Below are 22,379 nucleotides of genomic sequence, written 5' to 3' on the forward strand. Positions count from 1 at the left end.
CGGGCTAGAGCGACTTGGATGAGGGAATGGCGGAACGGAACGTCGTGTTCTCCGATGAGTCACGCTTCTGTTCTGTCAGTGTTAGTCACCGCAGACGAGTGTGGCGTCGGCGTGGAGAAAGGTCAAATCCGGCAGTAACTGTGGAGCGCCCTACCGCTAGACAACGCGGCATCATGGTTTAGGGCGCTATTGCGTATGATTCCACGTCACCTCTAGTGCGTATTCAAGGCATGTTAAATGCCCACCGCTACGTGCAGCATGTGCGGCGGCCGGTGGCACTCCCGTACCTTCAGGGGCTGCCCAATGCTCTGTTTCAGCAGGATAATGCCCGCCCACACACTGCTCGCATCTCCCAACAGGCTCTACGAGGTGTACAGATGCTTCCGTGGCCAGCGTACTCTCCGGATCTCTCACCAATCGAACACGTGTGGGATCTCATTGGACGCCGTTTGCAAACTCTGCCCCAGCCTCGTACGGACGACCAACTGTGGCAAATGGTTGACAGAGAATGGAGAACCATCCCTCAGGACACCATCCGCACTCTTATTGACTCTGTACCTCGACGTGTTTCTGCGTGCATCGCCGCTCGCGGTGGTCCTACTTCCTACTGAGTCGATGCCGTGCGCATTGTGTAACCTGCATAGCGGTTTGAAATGAACATCAATTATTCGTCCGTGCCGTCTCTGTTTTCTCCCCAACTTTCATCCCTTTCGAACCACTCCTTCTTGGTGTTGCATTTGCTCTGTCAGTCAGTGTATATACAATTCGAAGATAGTTTCCCATCCGTGTCATCATGCCATTTCGAAAAGAAACGACTTAATTTTCTTTTGGCCCTATATGTGTATACCTGTTTTTGCCCGGGAATGATAATAGTAAATTAAAAAAAAAAAAATCTTGAACGGATCCGTACACACATCTCGGGTACATGAACAAGCACCATTCGCTGCGGCTTGTATCTCGGTGGCTTGCACTTCAGTGTTTCTTGGAATTATTGTAGGATGAGGAAGAATGTCGACGATGTTTATTTTTTCATAGTCTGCATCAACATTTATACGTTCTTGACACAGATATTGCAAGCCAGTTCCCGAAGCAACCGTAAGGGGACGGAGATCTGCTGCACATATTTTGATGCACTTCTGTGTAATGAAAATGAAATGGCGTACGGCTTTTAGTGCCGGGAGTGTACGAGGACAAGTTCGGCTCGCCAGGTGCAGGTCTTTTGAATTGACCCCCGTAGGCGACCTGCGCGTCTTGATGAGGACGAAATAATGATGAAGACGACACATACATCCAGCCCCCGTGCCAGCGAAATTAACCAATGATGGTTAAAATTCCCGACCCTGTCGGGAATCGAACCCGGGACCCCTGTGACCAAGGACCAGCGAACTAACCATTTAGCCACGGAGCCGGTCTTCTGTGTAATGTTTTGTTTAATGTAATGTGGTGCAGTATTTGATGGACGCTCTGTCTTAGGCCGCACTTTACACACGTGTCCCTTCATATGTGAGGTAGTAGACGCAAACGTCAAGTAGGAAGCACAGCATTTAGATGATACACATCCTATATTTGACCCTTCGCAGTTGCTAGGGTCTACTAGCGAGCAGTATTCTCACACCTTTAGTAAGCCATATTCCTTCCTCTCAAGTTTGGTTTCACCGTGTCTTTGGACTCCCGTTCCATGTTCGCAACGGAGTAGGATTTAACTGCACGACTACTAAAAGTCCGCATTCCACGTTTACGGTCGGTTGAACGAAGTTAGTCGTGGAGTTCAGTCCCGCTCCGCGAGTGAGCGTGACTCTTGGCGGCCGACAGTCTGAGCGAACGCACCACATTCTGTCCGATTAATTCATATTCGCAGTCACTACGACATTCACTGCAAAGGGTCAAATGTAGGGTGTGTGTCATCTAAATGCTGTGCTTCCTACTTGACGTTTGCATCTACTACCTCACATATGAAGGCACACGTGTGTAAAGTGCGGCCTAATACAGAGCGTCCATCAATTACTACTCCACCAGCATTAAGAGTTAAGTGTGGGAATACTTTTTGCTAGTAACAACTGCGAATGCTCAACATATAGGACATGTGCCATGTAAACGTTGTACTTTCTTATTGACGTTTGCTCCTACCTCACATATGAAAGCACACGTGTGTAAAGTGTCGCCGAATACATTGCGTCTATCAAATACAGAACCACATGATATCAAACAAAACATTACACATTTTCACACCAGGCAAATGCTGGAGCTGTACCTTAATTAAGGCCACGGCCGCTTCCTTCCAACTCTTAGGCCTTTCCTATCCCGTCGTCGCCATAAGACCTATCTGTGTCGGTGTGACGTAAAGCCCCTACCAAAAAAAAAACATTACACAGAAGTGCATCAACATGTGTGCAACAGATCTCAGTCCCTTTACGGTTGTTTCGGGAACAGATTTCTAGATCTTTGTCAAAATCGAGTTAATGTTGGCGCATACTATCAGGGCCGGATTAAGAGGGGGGCTAAAGAGGCTGCAGCCCCGGGCCCCGCGTGCCAAGGGGCCCCGGCTTTTGGCTGAACCTAAAATTGTATAAGAAGGCCTGCTGCTCCACCTCCGTACATGTATATGAATATTTACGCTCGCAAAATATCGTACACTCACTCTTCCTTCCTTCTTATCAGCTGTCCGCGTTTATTTCATCACTGCTAGAATCAATTACCGTCCGGAGACACGGATCCTCGCTACTTACGCACTGTAATTATTGTAAAGGTTATTGTTGACGAAAATTTAAATCTGGCAGCTTGCGAGTACGGGCAGAGGGGGAAGGGGGTGAAGAGGTCTAGGATGTGAGCGGGAGGGGACAGGGGAAGCACGGTGGAATGCGCATGCTATACTGTATCTTTGCATCAGGAGGAGAACTTCCAGTTCACCTCTGATTATTGAACCATTCTTAAGTTACAACTGTAATGTTTTTGTAAAATGGATAGAAAATATCCCAGCTGTGCGAAAAAACTTAAGTTCTGTTTTGTATGCCGATTTGATAGTGATGATGAGACAAATGTAAAATATGCTTTGGCATTATGAAATATTCACATGAAAAATAGAGAAAATTTGTAGTCTATTTCAATACTTCCCTGTTCATTAATTTAAGTTCAAGTATTTCTATAACGATTTCAGTATACTAGTGTGACGTGATGTTACGAAGAAGGGGCCCCACATTTTTAAATAGCCCAGGGCCCCCAAACACCTTCATCCAGCACTGCAGACTATGGATAAATAAATGTCGCCGATGTTCTTCCTACAACCATATATTTATTCATTCAAATATCACCTTTCTGATGACGAACACTTTACAAAGTGAAGAAATAACAACACACAATATCCAAGACTTGCTCTACTAGCGAAGAAAATATTGTCGATTCTATCTTACAATGCGGCAAGTGTAAGGAATTTCACTGCAGCTGGTAACCTAAGATAGTGACAAAAAGAGCTCGCTTAACTCTCATATGGTAAATGGTGCTCTCTTGATTCATTCTCTACTAAAACAGAAAACACAATAATGGTGAATGTTTGTGACAATGTGAAAGATAGTAGGGCCTACAAGTTACTATTCTGTGTTTGCTAACGTGACAACTAGGTCTCACAGTGTTTATGATAATTCTGTGATAACATTACTTCAATGCATATTCCGTTAAAATATTTGCATCGTGTCCAATATTTTATACTAAGCCACTCTCCTTTCCTCGCTGCTTTTAAGTTTGTTCGTCGTAACTTCGCTGATACTGTCTTAAATGCATGAGCCACCTTACCACTGACTACATGCTGTTAGCCAACTCTTTGAAAGTCGACCGTATGAAGTTCGAATGGGCGTGATCGAACGAACTGGCTGTTTGCAGGCTTCTAATGACTACCTTCGCTCGACCGACCATAAATGCGGAATGCAGACCATTACTGCAAACACGATCAGCTGATACACCGGAGTCGTCCGCACAACAGGAAGACATGATCACAAAAGAGGAAGAGACGTAAGTAAACACGCTAGCAAACAACCTTGATGAGACGACAGAACCTGTTTATCCTAGAGGTTTACCCAGGGCTTTTCTTCAGGGGGAACGTGGGGGTACGCGTACCCCCTTAAACATTTCAAGAAATATATTGGCACATTTCTATCTAGTCCGGCAAATACAACTTCCGAATTGAAAGTTCATCGATCAGCTGGCATCAACGCGCTCTTCACAACAGCTGGAGAAGATCGCGAGTAACCTTCGATTTAAGTCGACCTATCGAATCAGTTTCTCTTCGTAGGCAACTCGGCACTAAGCAGCAGAATCGAAATCTTATGCCATATTATTATCTGTTCGACTAAAGCTTTGTAATTTCTGCCTTGTTGGAAGAAATTTTACTCGGGAAAAATAAGTATGTTAGTGCCGTATGTTGGCTGTACGGTTAATGTAGGTACTTACGATCACTGGCTTTTGTCTGATGTGATACCGGTGCCTTTCAATTTTCTTGAGTATGTGTTTTGCTGTGTAGCTTGCATTGAAAAGCTTTTCAATGATTAGATTTTGAATTTCTTAATGGCGTGTGTAACCTTTAAGAAGGCAAAGAAACTATTAGATTCTGTTGGTAATCTGAACACCTGAACAGAAATGATTTGACGGTACATACTCTAACAATCGTGAGAAGTGAAGTTTCGTTCTTATAAGCAGGTAAGTTAGTGTTTGGTGGCAAGTTAGGTTGTTTTGTGTGTGGTTATTGAAGGATGAAGAAAATACGAACAATTTTACATCCAACTAGGCATCTAAAAAGCTGAAAGTTAATGATTCGAACGTAAACAATGGCGGGGAAAGGCCAACAGTGTCGTATGGTGATGTAAAAGAAGATCACAACGAAGAGCTTTCAGCCGCGTGTAACAGAGGGACGGAAGGCATTTTCGAATGCAGGGATTTGGAGAAAAATCTGGAATTTCGCAGTAAGTACGAATGGTTCGTGGTAAAAATAAGAAACTTGGCTGCAAAATTTGTAAAGATTTCGGCGACTTGCGAACTGAAAGCACATCACGGGAGACGAAAATTTCACAGCAATGGGTTTCAGTTTCTGTTTGTGCAACTGAAAACAAATGTCAGCAAATGTTTTCTCACCGCAAGAAAATATATACCGGTAAACATACAGAGAGTTCAGCTCATCAAACTGCAGTGAACATACTAAAAACAGCAAAACTGAAAACTTTGGAAACTGCGTGCACTAAGGTTTTCCAAAATGAAAAGGAAATAACTTCCAATGTATTTCGAACAGCATAGAGATTAGTTAAGAAAAATCAAGCCTTCCACGATTTCGAAACTGAAATTGACGTGAAGGAGTTGAATGCCGTCAATATGGGCTGCATTCTTCATTCAACTAACGCACTCAAAAATATTGTTTTTCATATCGCAACGGAAATTAGAAATAAGTTAGCAAACATGATAGTACATGGGAATAGTAAAATTGCCCTCCTTGTAGATTAAAGCATCACACTCAGTCAGCTGTCATCACTGATAGTGTACCTGAGGACAAGACTTCTAGATATGGATCAGCAAACCAACACTTTCTTTGGGAATAATCGAATTGCAAGTTGTCACTGCTGAAGATATAATTAGTGCATTGATGACTTATTTGGGGGCACTGGCGTTCAATGATGAGTTTCTGAAACAGAATCTTGTTGCAGTTCCAACTGATAGGGCTGCGGTAATGGTGGGAAAGAAGAAGGGTGTGATTACTTGAACAAAGCAAGAGTTACCCAATGTTTTGCTCTAGCATTGTGACCAGTCACAGGCTAGAGCCTTACATGTAAACCACTTCAAATCATTCCTTGATAAACTGTATGCAGTTTACCACCAGTCACCTAAAAATGCCAGAGAACTGAAAGCTCATGCAGAGGAACTTGAAAACGTACTCCTAAAAAGTGGAAGGATTATAGATACAAGACGGGTTGTTTCTAGCTTTAGAGCAGTCTCAGCTGTGTGGAAAATTTTGAAGTTTTAGTGGCATATTTCATAAGTGCCCAAGATGATCCCAAAAGAGACAAAACTTAGCAAGCCACGTATGGAGGACTTCTTAAACGCATAACCAATGTCAATTTTATAGGGTATTAGACCTTTCAGCGATATGTGATGCTCTTCAGGAGTTCACAGAACTTACATAGTGTTGACTTGCAAGCAAGTGGCATTACAATTTATTCGGGCCTTATGAAGATATGCCAGCAAATTAAGGTGTTTTCTGAAAGAAAGACAAAACATGGTTTATACTAGACTGAAGCCTTGAAAGCAGAAGCACTGTTGATGTTTAAAGGCGTGAATGTCGAAAACGGAGAAAAAAATAAAGGGAATCATATTGATGCTGTGAATTCCTGTGAGTGCCTGGGCGGGCGTATGGAGAACCGCCTTCTAACATTAGAAAACATTGAAATTCTGGAATTGGTTACAGTTTTGGACACTACCACTTGGCGGGAAAATCCTGATGTAAATTATGGTGAGGCAGAAATAAGAAAGTTGTGTAAACGTTTTAAGCTCAATGAAAGACAAATCTTGAGAGGTTTCTGTGAATATCTTGCTAAGAAGAAATGCCCAGTGTTTCTCCTGCCCCTTATTAACCCTATGAGCAGCATCCCAATTTCGACAAGTGAATGTGAAAGAGGCTTCTCACAAATGAACTTGATCATTACTCCAAAAAAAGCATCGTTGCATCTGAATAAGTAGGAAATCTTATGTTCATCAAGTTGGTTGGCCCTCCACAAAGAATTTTCAAACATGTGGATTGCGTGAATTCATTGTTTCTTAAAGGAAGACATCTGGCGACCGACACGAGAAGAAAGGAGAGGAAGCGTGGAGATGGCAGTGATCAGCCCCTTTTACCAATGTAGGATTTACTATAGGCAGATACACTACTACAGTGCTTATATTTATATGTTCACTTAATTTTAAAATGTAAAATGATTAAAAATACTGAGTGCAGTTACCACTTGACACGTTCACCACAAATAAAGTAGCGTAGTCAATAATTCTATAAAGATGTCAGCCCGAAAAGTGATAACCAGACTGTGCATAATTGCCGAAAATTGTAAGATCGTGATGTTTTGTCGACTACAACTGAGAGTACCCCTTAAAATTGTTTAGAAAAAAGCACTGGGTTTACCAGTGGAACAGTCGCTAATCTCATCGACCTCCCAAAATAATATCCAGTTAAGAGATGTAGTAATATCAGAGCCTCCCTCGCAGAAACAAAGTAAACTTTGTGAACCTGTCAGTGAGAAATTACCGACATCTGACAATGACATGACTGAATTAACAAATGACACTGCAGCACAGTCAACTCCCCCCCCCCCAAATGCACAAATGCATACAGCGATGAAGAAAGTTGTTTAATGGCAATGGAGACCAACCCGTCAAAAAGCATCCGTGAAGTTAGGCACAGAGATGCACGATTAAAAAGACCGGTTGAGGTGAATGACAGGAGGGTGGTAACTAAATGAAGTGTAAATGCCTTCCACAAACATAATCTGAAACATAGTTCGGGCCTTTAGATAACTCCAAACAGTATGGAAGCGGCTAATGTATTTTTCTTGGCAACCTTAGGTGTGACGTCAGCTTTTACGGAGCTCTGAATGTGAACTGCCTACGAAGTCAGAGCAAGCTGGTATTGCTAAAATAATTTACTGTATTAAGTATTATGATTTGGACGTAGTTTTCTTGCAAGAGGTTAACGTCACGAACTTAGCATTCCTTGGATCTCAGTACAATTGCACAGTTAATACAGGAGAAAATGTAAGAGTCAAATTCAGTGAGTGTTATCGAGTGGAAAAAACTCATCCGTACTTACAGAAGACAATGCACTGATGCGTAATGTATATCGATACACAGGACCGCAGGCAACAAGAACGGGAAGATTAAATTCAGATACAATTGTATAGTGGCGAGGCAATGTGATCTAAGTGCCAAAGAACTTTTTTGGGGGAGGAGTGAAAAATACATCTGTGGAACACTGCTGATAAAAATTGTTATTAAAAACATAGAAGAAACTAGGAAAACATGAATAACATATGCTATATAAGAAACGTTCTCAAAAAGAATGAACATAGTTTGGAAAAAAGGAGAAACTTGAAAAAGATCTAAGTCCAGTAGAAATATTATGAAACGGATCTAAGTCCTTGTTTACCATCACGATCAGCAGGCACCTAGACTGACAGAATTCTTGAAAAATATTGTTTAGTTCCTCACTCATAACATTTTCCCTAAGTCTCTCTTTTCATTCACTGAGAGGTATTTCATTATTCAGGTTTGGAAGTGTAGCAATTTTTTATGTGATTCTCAGTGATGCCTGCTTCATCATAGGGCATGTTTCCCAACTTGCAATTTCACTGTAGTCTCTTTTGTATAAAACCACTCCTGTATGGTCTTTGGTGATTCGCAGCCATGTAGGTTTGGTGATGCCTCGTTTGGATGTGTCACTGTACTTCGATGAAGCATGGTCGAACTCAAAAACGTTGTTATTACCCATGTCCATTACTTTTAAGGGTTGCGACGGTCTTGCAACAGAAATAGCAGTCTTCACATCATCCACAGTTTGCAACTTACAACGTTTAGCGCGTTTCTCTATAAGAGCAAAGTCACGATCTGATGAACAGAATGAGTGTCCAGGAACTAGAAATTTGTGATCAATGGTATGAAAGAAACCGTTTGACACAAGGCACATGTAGAGAAACAGAATCATTCGGTTATTTAGTTGACCAGCGCAGTTATCACACCATACACAGAGATTCTGTAAGTACGGGAAGTCCCATATTTAGCGCCTGTAGTATGCAGGATGCCATATAGTTCCCTCCTCTTCCTAACGGGCCTTCATGCCACACACAACACCATCTGCAGTATCGGCCACGTGGATTCCGAAATTGTAACAGGAAAGTTGGCGGGAATAGTACATGTTGCTGTGGGTAAGTCTTGGCAGAGAAAACACTTTCTGTAAGTCTATTGTTATATTGTACTTACTATTTACTGATCTCTCCTAAACACTCGATTTCAATAGAAAACTTGCCCTTCACATTCACATGCTAAACACACGTGGTATCGAACTCAGGATTACTAGACATACAACTATGTCTAACACGTTAGGTTGCCAGATTTTATGACTCTGTCTAGGCCTCGAACAAGAGGCCAAACTTCACCATTTCTAATGTGCAAGGTTCGAAGTGACCTATGTCTTTTCAAAAATTGGAAATGCCTGGCGTGTCACCAACAAACAACTGCAAATGCCTGACACACTGGGTACAACATTATGGCCACTCCCAGGCTTCGTACCAATAATCCTACTATTGAAACCACCTAAACGGTGGGCGTCAAATTTATATGGTCCAACGTGGATATAAAAATGCCCACGAACAACAATACTGCCACACGACATTGGGCGTCGATTTTATATGTACCGTATCCTGTCCTAATTTTGGCCTAGTTCAGGGGTAGAAGCGTGCGGTACGTTCGGATATGGTCAATAAAAATATCTAACTAATACAGTACACCGAAGCAAATGGACAGGTAATACGTACATATAAATCTATTGAATGAGATCTCAAGTAATCGGGTAAAATGGATTTATTAAATTAAAACCATAAAATGAAATCGTACAAAAGAGATAAAATAATCAAACAAGCAACCGACCATTGGTTGTATTAATCAAAGAAAAATATTACACGCATATTTACATAAATTATCATTATTAAACAGAAACGTTTACAAACAAAACGGGTAACGAACCCGAGATAAAAAATAAAATCTCGTTACATGGAATATGACTGAATTACATGTTATTTAGTTATGTTGCTCGCCTTCTTAAGTCCCTAGTTCTTTGCCCGGGGGCTCGATTTCTAACCGTTCATGACATGCGATTGTAATACCCGATACACTAGCATTGGCCTAAGTTACACATATACTCCGATCACTCGGACACAAATATATAAAACACTCGTTCAGGACTGCGTCTGAAATACCCTTCCAAAATAGTCACAGATTCTAATTATATGGGTCCGAACCCATGAGCACAGATAAGGTCAGAAACTTTCTTCCCAAAAATAGCCATCGGACTATGTCTCCCCGTTAACAAATAAAGGAAAACATCACAACACAGGAAGAATATACAGGACACAACAGTACAAATCACAAGGAAAATTAAGCATACCTGTAAAATAAAGCACATAGAATATACACACTTAAGTTGATAGAGGTGTCGGGTCAAGGACCCGGGCACTGGGCATCGCATACCTCATATAGATACAGCATAGCAATAGCATTTGGCACGCCAGAGAATTCAGCTGGTTGGCAATGTAAACATCACAATAACTGGGCTCTGTGGTCAGGCAATTCACGAGGATAAAGGGATCATTTGTAAGAGCTTTTACTTCTTCTCTCCGCACCCAGCCTACAGCTGAGTCGAAAGGGGGTTCTACCTGGCAATGGACAAAGAGCATCGGCCCTCTGCCAACATTCTTGGTGCTTCAGAATAGCACACATTTCTGACCAGCAAAATACAGCTGAAAGCCCTACAAAATCTCGTATAAACTAGGCTAGCTTACTAACTCATCTATGTCATAGCTCCAAATATAACATTATGGCTTTCATTGCCTATCTCTTGTCATCCCAGCCCTGTAAATATCCATAGGCAATTCTCTAGCCTCACATATAAATAATTCTCGATTCGACGACGACCGGTTCATTCATTAAATTGCCTGCCACCACACTTAAAGACGCAATTCTACTTTCGAGGTTGAAAAATCACACGTTGCGTCTTCTCACAGCTAAAATGCATGCATCATGCAATAAAACATCCTATCATACACTGTCTCTAGTCAAGTCCTCTTTTACATTACGACGCTGAAGGCGTGAAGAATCTGCCCATACAACTAAATACAAATAACTATAACACACACCTATGTCTAATCTATTCTCTCCCTTATTCCCACCTAATTTATATACAACACTTAGCTCAGGGACCTGGCATGCAAGCAGCCCTGAACGTATTTAACTTTACAAAATGAGCAAAACAATTGCTACACTGGCTTACAGTTAATTATCAATTTACTTGTTTAAATCGACCCTAAACTAGTGCATCTAGATATCACTCCACAGGCTTGTAGAACAAAAAGGACTTAACGTAGCAGCAACCTGTCCATCAGCTATGCGGGCTTAGCCCATGACTACGGTACACAAACACAGGGATGAAGGTCCTCTTCTCGACACCTGGATACTTCATGGTTGCTGGTCTCTTTGATATTAGTTGTGTTTGGAACTGTTGAGTTAAGGTAGAACCATCTTCTTCTCCGCTTAGCGTGCTCGAATGCACGATCACAACCTTAGTACTGGCTATTATTTGACTATAGCCTCAAGGCAGATATCAGTTCGATTCACGTGGCACTAAATTAAGGGAACTGGCGCGGTTGCAATCAGTCCTTGTCAGCGGTTATATTTTAAACGACTCGCACACGTTAATTACACAGTTCGCGTATGCGTTAGATATTATTTATTAATGCATACCTTCACCAGCTCTTGTGAGCTAAATCACAGCGATCCTATTTCAGTTTAACAACACTTCACAAAGCAATTGTCTTGTCGGCTGGCGAATCATGGCACGTCACACTTGGCGTTCAAAAGCAGAAGGAGGACCCTTCCCTTCACAGCGCAGATTTTAAAGTCTCTCGAGGTCGCCAGCTCCAAGGCAAACCACCTGCAAACAGTCCCATTTTCTTTGTACGAGCTCGCCAGATGTTAACGGCTGCTCCCGTAAATACGCATATACCTCAGTTTAACACAAGTAAATATTTTTATCAGCTTGTGTTACTCTATAATTCTAATCTTAATTACGCTTGGTATCAGGTCTATGGAATTTATTTCAGTGGCGGAATAATTTATTAAATTTTAGATGATTCCAGCCGCGGAAAAGAGAAGTTTGTCAACCTGCGACAAACGTAACGTTCGGTGCATCCCCTCGTTTAAATCTCACCCCCTCCAGAGTTTGCTGTACGCTTGGATACGCAGCTATTGGGGTCTAAATGATTGAAATCACGGCTTGCGGCTCAAGTCCACAAAAGGAATTCGTTCCTTCCGGAGCGCTACGCGGTTCTCACAGTCTATGGCACGGCCATCCAGGGCTACTTCCTTCATTTACTGCGACTATATTGAGCGCTTAAATAAAATTATGCCACAATGTTAAAATAAATAATTGAAGCATATTGTGATATTGTTCACTACATCGCCTCCGACATGCTGTTGGTTCCAAGAAGAAAAGGTAATAGCAGGGAGGATTGAGAGAAAATGAGATACTATGGAAGTAACGGTCTGTACCAATGTCAAACATGATAGTGCAATCCAAGCGTTCCTTGCATCTCTCCATGCAGACAATAAATTTACCATGTGAGTTATAGAATAACCCAAGCGCTCAGTACTCGCTTTCGTCTGAAAATACAACTTGCACAATTCCTAGCCCCTCACAAGTACAACACACAAGAAATGTGCCGTCTGATCTCAATCAACTACTATATTTAAACCTAATCTAACACATATAATACTTAATCAAATAATAATAATGATAATGATAATAATAATCATATTATATTATATTATATTATATTATATTATATTATATTATATTATATTATATTATATTATATTATATTATATTATAATAATGGCGTGTGGCCTCGAAGAGGTCTGGTGCAGGTCTTTTGGTTTGACTCCCTTAGGCGACCTGCGCGTCGAGATGAGGATGAAATGATGATGAAGACGCACATACACCCAGTCCCCGTGCCAGGGGAATTAACCAATTCTGGTTAAAATTCCCGACCCTGCCGGGAATCAAGCCCGGGACCCCTGTGACCAAAGGCCAGCACGCTGATCATTTAGCCATGGAGACGGACAAACTCGTGTCCTCATCCCGAGGTGGCGCAGCTCTTTTCAGGCACACCCCCAATGGAGGTGAGCTGCATGTACCATTTCAACCACATACCAGCCCTCCTGCCATTCTTAAATTTCTGGCAGTACTGGGAATCGAACCCGGGGCCCCCGAGGACGGCAGCTAATAACAATAACCGTTACGCAATGGATGCGCCATATTTATAATACGTCACTTCATAAAATATATAGGCATAAATTTATAAATGATAGCGGCTTAATTTCATAAATGAAGGGGCTGTAACTTTAACATGTTACAGCACTAAAATGAAATGGCGTATGGCTTTTAGTGCCGGGAGTGTCCGAGGACAAGTTCGGCTCGCCAGATGCAGGTCTTTCGATTTGACGCCCGTAGCCAACCTGCGCGTCGCGATGAGGATGAAATGACGATGAAGACGCACATACACCCAGCCTCCAAGCCAGCGGAATTAACCAATTACGGTTTAAATTCTAACTTGACTGAACTGAACGACGCTACATCAGCCCTCTGGAAGTAAATTGTGAAGTCTCCCAGACAATAAGGTCTCCGTCATATACTGTTGGAGCATGATCGGAAGTCGAGAAGGCGACGAACCGAGCCTGTAAACGGAAGGAGGGCAGATATTTTGGATTTAAAGAATGGCAACAAAGTGTATCATTCCAAAAAATAAACATATTCGAATATACTATGGTAATAGTTGAAAGTCAGATAACTGAGAAAGTAGGCAATTCCTATCCCAGTTGATATAACCCATTCTTATTCTCTACGTATAAAGAATCCACACTTTGCCCTGTATTTTTGTGACACGTGCGACCCTGCCTTTCTTTGTCTCAATTCACTGCTATTGCGTAATTATTCCTGAATTTCCATGCTGGCACTTTATGTTTTCTGGTGGGAATTTAATTTGCCGTAGCTTGTGTACGGAACATATTCTCCAAGGAACACTGAACGGTTTCATTTCAGACCTGTTGATGTGGACCAGACAAGCGAGGAGTCCTATTTACAGTCCGGGACGGACACTCTCATCTCTGCCTGTGAGGAAGATGCCACTATTCTTCTCATGTATATCTTAACTTGTGAAACCTGGCAGGTAAGTCGTCCTGTCCGGTTTGCGTTGCAGTTGACAAGATGACATTTCATTTCACGGGTTGGAACATCTGACTAAATTCGGCGTAGTCACGGTTCAGAACTCAGCTGATATATGAGAAATTTGCTACGTTGTAGATCAGTGACGGCCAGGTTTAGCCCTTGCGAGCCGGCTCTCGCTCTGACTTCGGTGCATCAGTGACACGCAGTGCCCATATCGTGATTACGTTATTCATGAAAGCAGTTGTGCAATTATATGACATCAAACAACTAATACCGAGCTCGATAGCTGCAGTGCGGCCAGTATCCAGTATTCGGGAGATAGTAGGTTCGAACCCTACTGTCGGCAGCCCTGAAAATGGTTTTCCGTGGTTTCCCATTTTCACACCAGGCAAATGCTGGGGCTGTACCTTAATTAAGGCCCCGGCCGCTTCCTTCCCACTCCTAGCCCTTCCCTGTCCCATCGTCGCCATAAGACCTATCTGTGGCGGTGCGACGTAAAGCAATTAGCAACCAATTAATAAGGTTGGTAATAATGTTAAACTATTTTTACCGATTTGCTATAGCAAATATTTTAAATACTATCAAACGGAAGAAATTTCTTGTGCATATTTATAAAATAAACACTATACTTTCGTTGAAATCAACATGCTTGCTTTCATAAATATGTTACCTTAATTCTTGCCTATCATTTTTCCCTTAGCCAAGTGTTAATTATCTGGAGTTATGTTCTGCGCACATTGTAACCCTAGAACAGCTTTTAGGAATTCATCGGATAACCTGTCTTTTCGACACTGGACAGCGTGTACCTTTGTGTTGAACTACACTAAATTTTGACTATTGTAGCAGACAGATGCCTGACGTTACGAATGTCAGTGCGCAGGCCCTTACAGAATCGTTTTAACACTTGTATAGTCACATTGAATAAACGCTGTATAAGCGTTACAGATTTTTTTGACTAATAAATTTGGTATAGGCATGATATTACTATACCTCACGTACACACTCGTTCGAAGGCGTAGGGCTTTCTTCCAATAGTTCACTTTTTTTAAATTCGTGTGGCTATTTCTAGCCGAGTGCAGCCCTTATAAGGCAGACCCTCCGATGAGGGTGGGCGGCATCTGCCATGTGTAGGTAACTGCGTGTTATTGTGGTGGAGGATAGTGTTATGTGTGGTGTGAGAGTTGCAGGGATGTTGGGGACAGCACAAACACCCAGCCCCCGGGCCATTGGAATTAACCAGTGAAGGTTAAAATCCCCGACTCGGCCGGGATTCGAACCCGGGACCCTCTGAACCGAAGGCTAATACACTGACCATTCAGCCAACGAGTCGGACAATAGTTCACTGACGTTGTGGCATAATCACACAAGTAGCTTTTCAACTCAAGTGTAATTTTTTAGAAATATTCTGACATTTGCGAGACTCCATTTCATTATCTCTTATCTGTTATGCATTTAGTCAGCCTTCCTTTTGACAGAGGAAGTAAATATAATTATATACGTCAAATGTACTCAACTCTGTACTGAAATGCATTTATATTTGTACTGGTTAGTAGCTGACGGCACTATCTGATGTTAGCATAACGACCGTAAGTGGTTAGTTCACTTATCATAATTACCATTGCGGTGCTCCCTTTCTAAAAGGAACTTCACAATATACTGTAGTGGTAACTAAAATAAAAAGATCATTAGAGTAGGCTAGAGGCCAGTAATTCTCTTTTGAAAGAGTATTTAAACTTAAGGAAATGTAGACTATATGATTTGTCAGTGCACCATCATAACATTTGCTATGTATTTGTAGCTGTGCGCTGGAGGACTTTACTTCACATCTTTAATAAATCTATCTACTTTGAAACTTCGACTTCTTATTTAAAGCTTCTCCATGTGTCTGAAGAACTGCGACAACGTCTGGTAGCCTACACTTGGCGGCTTAAATAATCTTTCTGTAAGAGTTCGAATTTAACATCATCTTTGGACTCGAGAAGGCTCAGATCCGAACCCAAATAACCATTTTCGGAAACAGTATCAAAATTGATTAACGTATCACGGCTCGCTAAGCGACAACGTATTTCGCCACGTTCACCGCATTTACGATCGCTTGTCCTGGCTACCTTGAAGACAAACCTATCGAGAAGCCGCGAAGTAACACGAATAAACTTTGCATATCCAAAATGTGGCAACACGAAATGAAAGATGGCACGCAATTGATTTGTGTTTCACAACATTTCTGCAGCTTGCTCGTATAATGAACGCCAAGAAAGAAATAAAGGAGCAAGAAGACGAGGAATTTGCCACAGGGTTTGGAAATGAGGATGAAAGAGCACCAAGCATGAATTAAGAATTTAGAGGAGAAAATAGAGCAAAATCTGACCTAACACACTATAAAAATGGAGATTCTCCTTTCAAGGATAAAGTGCCTGCTAAACATTGTGCAAGTGTATGTATTATACTCCTTATTTGTTTATTTATTTATTTATATGCCTTTGTATATTGATATTTCATTTTAAAATTTTCGTCATCCAGGAGAAAAAGGGTCACTCCGTCTCTTTAAAGAGTTTAATTTTACGAACATTTCTAGCCTCCACAACCTGTAAAAATGTTCTATGTCTTCTATGTTTAAAATATTGTGAAGATCATCAATGTTCTGTTCCATTCTTTCAATGTGTGCTTAATGGTTAAGTTGGATATTTCACCACGATTATAGTGCTGCAGGCAGTGAATAACACTAAAAGAATTATGCACTGATCACTAATTTTTTAAAGTAATTCGCTGCTATAGAACGTTTATACGGGGGTCGTGGCCAGTATAAGCAATTCAGTGAATAACTATAACAGATGTATACACAGGGGCATTATGCAAGGTTTATCAGTAACAAGTTGTACATTAACGGTGTATAAACCTGGTATAAAAGTTATATACCGTTTGTTAGTAAGAGAGGTTTTTATGGTCTAAATCTGCAGGGCATGATCGCTGAGAGAGAGAGGGCAGGAATGGGGGGAGGGGTCGAAACCCGGCGAATACCTGTAGGAATTTTTAATAAAAAATTACGTCCCACTGTCGGCAGTCCTGAAGATGGTTTTCCGTGGTTCCCCATTTTCACACCAGGTAAAATGCTGGGGTTGTACCTTAATTAAGGCCACGGCCGCTTCCTTCCCATTCCAGTAGTTCGGATTCCATGTAAAACTGGAGATCCCGTGGTCATTATAACGATATCAACAGCCACGTAAAACTACTAGCTTCACTTTTATCGTCGTTAAGCTGAAGGTGCAGTGACCTATGAGTTTAAAGGAAACTCACAGAAACTTCATTCGCTACGATACCAGAATGTCTCGGAATAGATTTCTGAGGAATGAGACAACTTTACTTACTTATAAAGGCACAAGATATAGCAGAATGAGATGATATCATTCTTTAATGGTCTGAATGTGGGGTACTAGACGTACTAGATCCTCACTGGCTTCTTCTACAAATTTATGGAAGGATGAGTAGTATTCTTGTAACATTGGTGTCAATAATTAAACGATGGACTACAAACAACACAACGCAGGACATCAGATGAAGATGCTCACTTACATATTTGCTTTTCTGGGAAGTTCTGAACAATAATAATAATAATATTATTATTATTATTATTATTATTATTATTATTATTGTTTCGTACCTAGCTCGATAGCTGCAGTCGCTTAAGTGTGGCCAGTATCGAGGATTCGGGAGATAGTGGGTTCGAACCCCACTGTCGGCAGTCCTGAAGATGGTTTTTCGTGGTTTCCCATTTTCACACCAGGTAAAATGCTGGGGATGTACCTTAATTAAGGCCACGGCCGCTTCCTTCCCATTCCTAGGCCTTTCTTGTCCCGTCGTCGCCATAAGACCTATCTGTGTCAGTGCTACGTAAAGCATCTTGTAAACAAAAAAAGAATAATTTCGTGTGGCTATTGCTTACCTGTGCCTTTGCTGGTGAGACCTAGTGTTTAATGTGCATTTCGTCTTCTGGTATAACCTAGATCAAATTTACTACTTTCATTGACCTGTCTCAGTCTCACCCTTGGCTTTGACAATAAGAAAGTGACTGAGGCCTGAGAGATGCTAGTAATGCCATTCCTTATGCAGCCAGTCCCTGTTGTGAATGGTGTCAACATGTCACTCGTAGGCTCGGTTGCTGCATACATTTCAATGCGCTTGTCAGACTGATATGTAGTACCAACTTCTGGCTCGGTGAGGAAAGCAATGGGAAACTATCTCACTCCTCATTTCCCTAGTACGCCTCTTCAGTGATGCCTAGGCAATCTATGAACCTGATGGTGCAGTTCTTGAGGATCAGACCAGCCGTGGGGCAGAATACCCAACATATCTTGCTAACCTGGTATAACCCTTCTAGAGTGTGGGAGACGTACCCAGTCCAGAGCCGAGGGAATTAACCGTTTAAAACTAAAATCCCTCAACCCGGCCACGATTCGAGTCTGGAGCCCGAGAACTAAATTACCAATATGGTGACCCCTCAACCACGGAGCAGTAAATAATAATAATAATAATAATAATAATAATAATAATAATAATAATAATAATAATAATAATAATAATAATAATAGACTGATATTGATTTTACACACCGGAAATAATAATTTCGTATCACAAGAATTCTTATCGAAAACCCACCGACTTGAGCTCATAACGCTGGAGCTCGACTGTTTGAGTTACTCAGCCAGGTAATCTGAAATTCATTGACAGCTATATCTGTGAGCGCTCTGTAAACAGTCGAACTGTTTGAGGATACATGAATACTACTTCAACTTACTATTTGATTACTTCTCTAGGGAAAGTTCAGTCGTGGTTTGTGGAAAGTGTGTCCTTACTGGGTTTCGAATGTGTTGCAATTTAGACATGCAATGCTACCTTTCCATAAAGAGGAGGAAAGATGCTGTACACACCTGTAAAGACAGCTGGAGGTGTATGTAGAGTGTGTGTTTATGAATCAATGGCTCGCATATGATTCATTAATGATGCAGTCAGGAAATCTAAATGAGAACTGGTGAAGAGGAATTATGATGCTAGTAACAAGAGGGGTTGCCTTGCCGGGGCAGTAGGGGCCTGTTCGTTTCACCCGAAAGGACATGGGCTCGATATCCCGTCGGGAAGTGGAAAAATTTAAGAAATGAGATTTCCTCTTCTATGGCCCTGAGGTTATTTTCAATGTCTTCTTGCTCTCTCTCCGTGGGCCTTGGTCTACCAAGAGACCGCTGTTCACCGCGAAGGCCTGCAGAATACGATGTGACGTGTGGACAGTGTGATGAATCATTCTGGCCGTTGCTTTTGGTTTTCTAGGCTAGGGACACTATCTCACCGTCAGACAGGCCCTCAGTTGTTCTCTCATAGGCTGAATGGACATCGATCAGCGCAGAGTTCCAGGTAAATATCCCCGACCTGGTCGGGAATCGAATCCGGGTGCTCCAGGTAAGAGGCAGACTCGGTACCCCTAGACCGTGGGGCTGACGATGTCTTTCAACGCCCACTAATTTCAGTCTGCAAAACTGTTAAGCGCAATTACATTTGATGATTTCAACGCTCCCTAGAAGCTCTTGGACCATTTCTTCACAGTAAAGACAGACCATTTCTACTTGTTTAGAGATTCAAAATTACCAGTAGCATTAAATGACATCATGAAACGGGGTTCAGTGTACTAGTGGATGACCGGAACCAGTAAATGATCTTACCGACACTTTAGCATTTGATGGTAGTCATTACACTGAATGTGCTTTCGCAAATCCATGTTGGTCCAAACATTGTCAGTATTTTGGTTGCTTTCTGTGATAACTGGAAGTATACTGTGTCTACCTTCCTCTGCTTACTCCACGACAAGATTCTGCTCTTCAATTATATGAAGTTAAATGCTGTACAATACGCCATTATCCCACTAGGTAATTCGCGCTTTGCGGCTTCCACACACGAAGCAACTCCACTTATATTCCGAAACCAATTAAGCGGGGAAACAGGACAATGAGCCATAGCGTATAAATGTACAGTATTCCAGTGTGTCTAAAAATGTTCGATGGAGTACGTTAAACCAATGAAAAAATGAAATGTCGTATGGCTTTTAGTGCCGGGATATCCCAGGACGGGTTCGGCTCGCCAGGTGCAGGCCTTTCTATACGACTCCCGTAGGCGACCTGCGCGTCGTGATGAGGATGAAATGATGATGAAGACAACACATACACCCAGCCCCCGTGCCATTGGAAGTAACCAATTAAGGTTAAAAACCCCGACCCGGCCGGGAATCGAAGCCGGGACCCTCTGAACCGAAAGCCAGTACGCTGACTGTTCAGCCAACGCGTCGAACATTAAACCAATGGCCCCTATAAAAACACACATTTTAAATAGAGGTCTTAAGACGTGTCTCCAAAACCACTTACAGTATATCTGTTTGGTCGGGTGCACTCTTCTATTGTAAGCAGATTAGAAGAAACACTTCTAAATTTTAGGCAGATGTTGCAAATAACAGTGTTTCCAACAAATACGTCAAGGCTGCAGGAAGGACACTACATGCACGTTGAGTGGGTTGGGGCGATCCATTGGCCCGTAGCGGAGTGCGGCTTGTTTTATGGGTCTGGATCTGAACCTCGTCTCCTATCCGTGGCGCCCAGAAACAGTTCATTGTGTCTCTGATGTACAGTATACACCTACTGTGAAGAGGCTTTCGCTGCGCACTTTACAAGCTGCCAGTTGCTGTAAGATGCACAAATGTACTATTTTAACATTATGGGGCATTTACTGCAGCTTTTAGGTAGACCTATTCACTTGATACCAGTAGCAGCCGGCGACAGTTTGGCTGGTGGTGACAATAATAATAATAATAATAATAATAATAATAATAATAATAATAATAATAATAATAATAATAATAATAATAATAATAATGCCGGGCGAGTGGCCGTGCGGTCAGGGGCGCGCAGCGTTGAGCTTGCACCCGGGAGATAGTGGGTTCGAACCCCACTGTCGGCAGGACTGCAGATGGTTTTGAGTGGTTTCCCATTTTCACGCCAGGAAAATGCTGGGGCTGTACCTTTAACTAAGGCCGCTTCCTGCGCACTCCTCGGCCTTTCCTCTACCATCATCGCCATAAGACATATCTGTGTCGGTGCGACGTAAAACAAATTGTACATTAATAATAATTATTATTATTGTTGTTATGGGGCTACCCGAAGACCAGCAGAGGTGAAAGAAGGTGCCGGGATGAATGGGTCTAACTACAACGCCACGAATTGATTTAAAACTTTAACAAAGGTTATATTTATTTAGAATTAGAAAAATCAACAAATAACAATGTAACAGGTACCAGTATCAATAAACAATTCTAGGAAAGACCAGATTGTTGGTATAAACAGATCTTGGGCTTCAAGCCCTCACTTTACAGTTCCTGAGCTCCCAGCTCAAATGTACAAAAGACACAAATTTACACCAGGGCAGAAATACCTCAATACCTGGAGCGCTTGCTTCCAACATATAATATCCAGCCTTCAAAAGGCATTCAGTACTCTTACTTTGAAAAAGAGCTAACAGGCTCTCAGTTTTCAAGCCTACTCAAGGCAACACCAAAAATATCTTACATCTTTTGGCCTTCCATGGCCCAACTTATAAATTGAAACAGGGGTATTTCGTACCCAACATATAGGGCCTTCGTGTAGAAAGATATAACAGTTAAATAAATGGCCCGAACACAAAATGAAAGGAGGCGAATGCTTGCGCTCCTAGATATGAATTCTTAAAAACCTAAAGGGCACTAGGCCGATGAAACAGTGGCTATTCCCAAACTATGGAGGTGTCTCATATAAGAAAAAAGAATAGTCATTACGGAAAGGAAGAAAACCAGTTACAAAACGTAGTTACCTCAAACTAATATGAAGGGGAGCTAGAGAGGGTACATCGCACTCTATCCCCGATTTACAGTGAAAATATTTTATGAAGTTATTACATAAGCCGGCAGAAATTACACTTTCAGAAAAGTAGGTTATATAGTTAAAGTTTCGGACCTCTCCCTCGGGTTAAACTGCAGAGCTAGCAAGAAATAAAGATGTTAATTGGCCATTACCTTGTCGCTGTACAGCTGCCTGATGAAAGAGGCGCCTCCCGCCTCCTGCTGGACACACACACTAGTTCAGATGACGATCAATTGCCAAGAGACGTGAAAATCCGCAGTTTATAAACCCTCGGGGAAAGTTCGAGACCTTTCATGAATAAACCAGCCACGCCCTCTCCCTTTATTGGTGAATTTAAAGTTACACTCAAAATCGAGGAAGAAGCCTGTGATAGGCGGAAAATTAATTACATAAATTCGTGAATGGCTAAATTCAAAACTGGCGGAAAGAAAAGATAA

The sequence above is a fragment of the Anabrus simplex genome, chromosome 2, assembly GCF_040414725.1.
Source record: "Anabrus simplex isolate iqAnaSimp1 chromosome 2, ASM4041472v1, whole genome shotgun sequence".
NCBI lineage: Eukaryota > Metazoa > Arthropoda > Insecta > Orthoptera > Tettigoniidae > Anabrus > Anabrus simplex.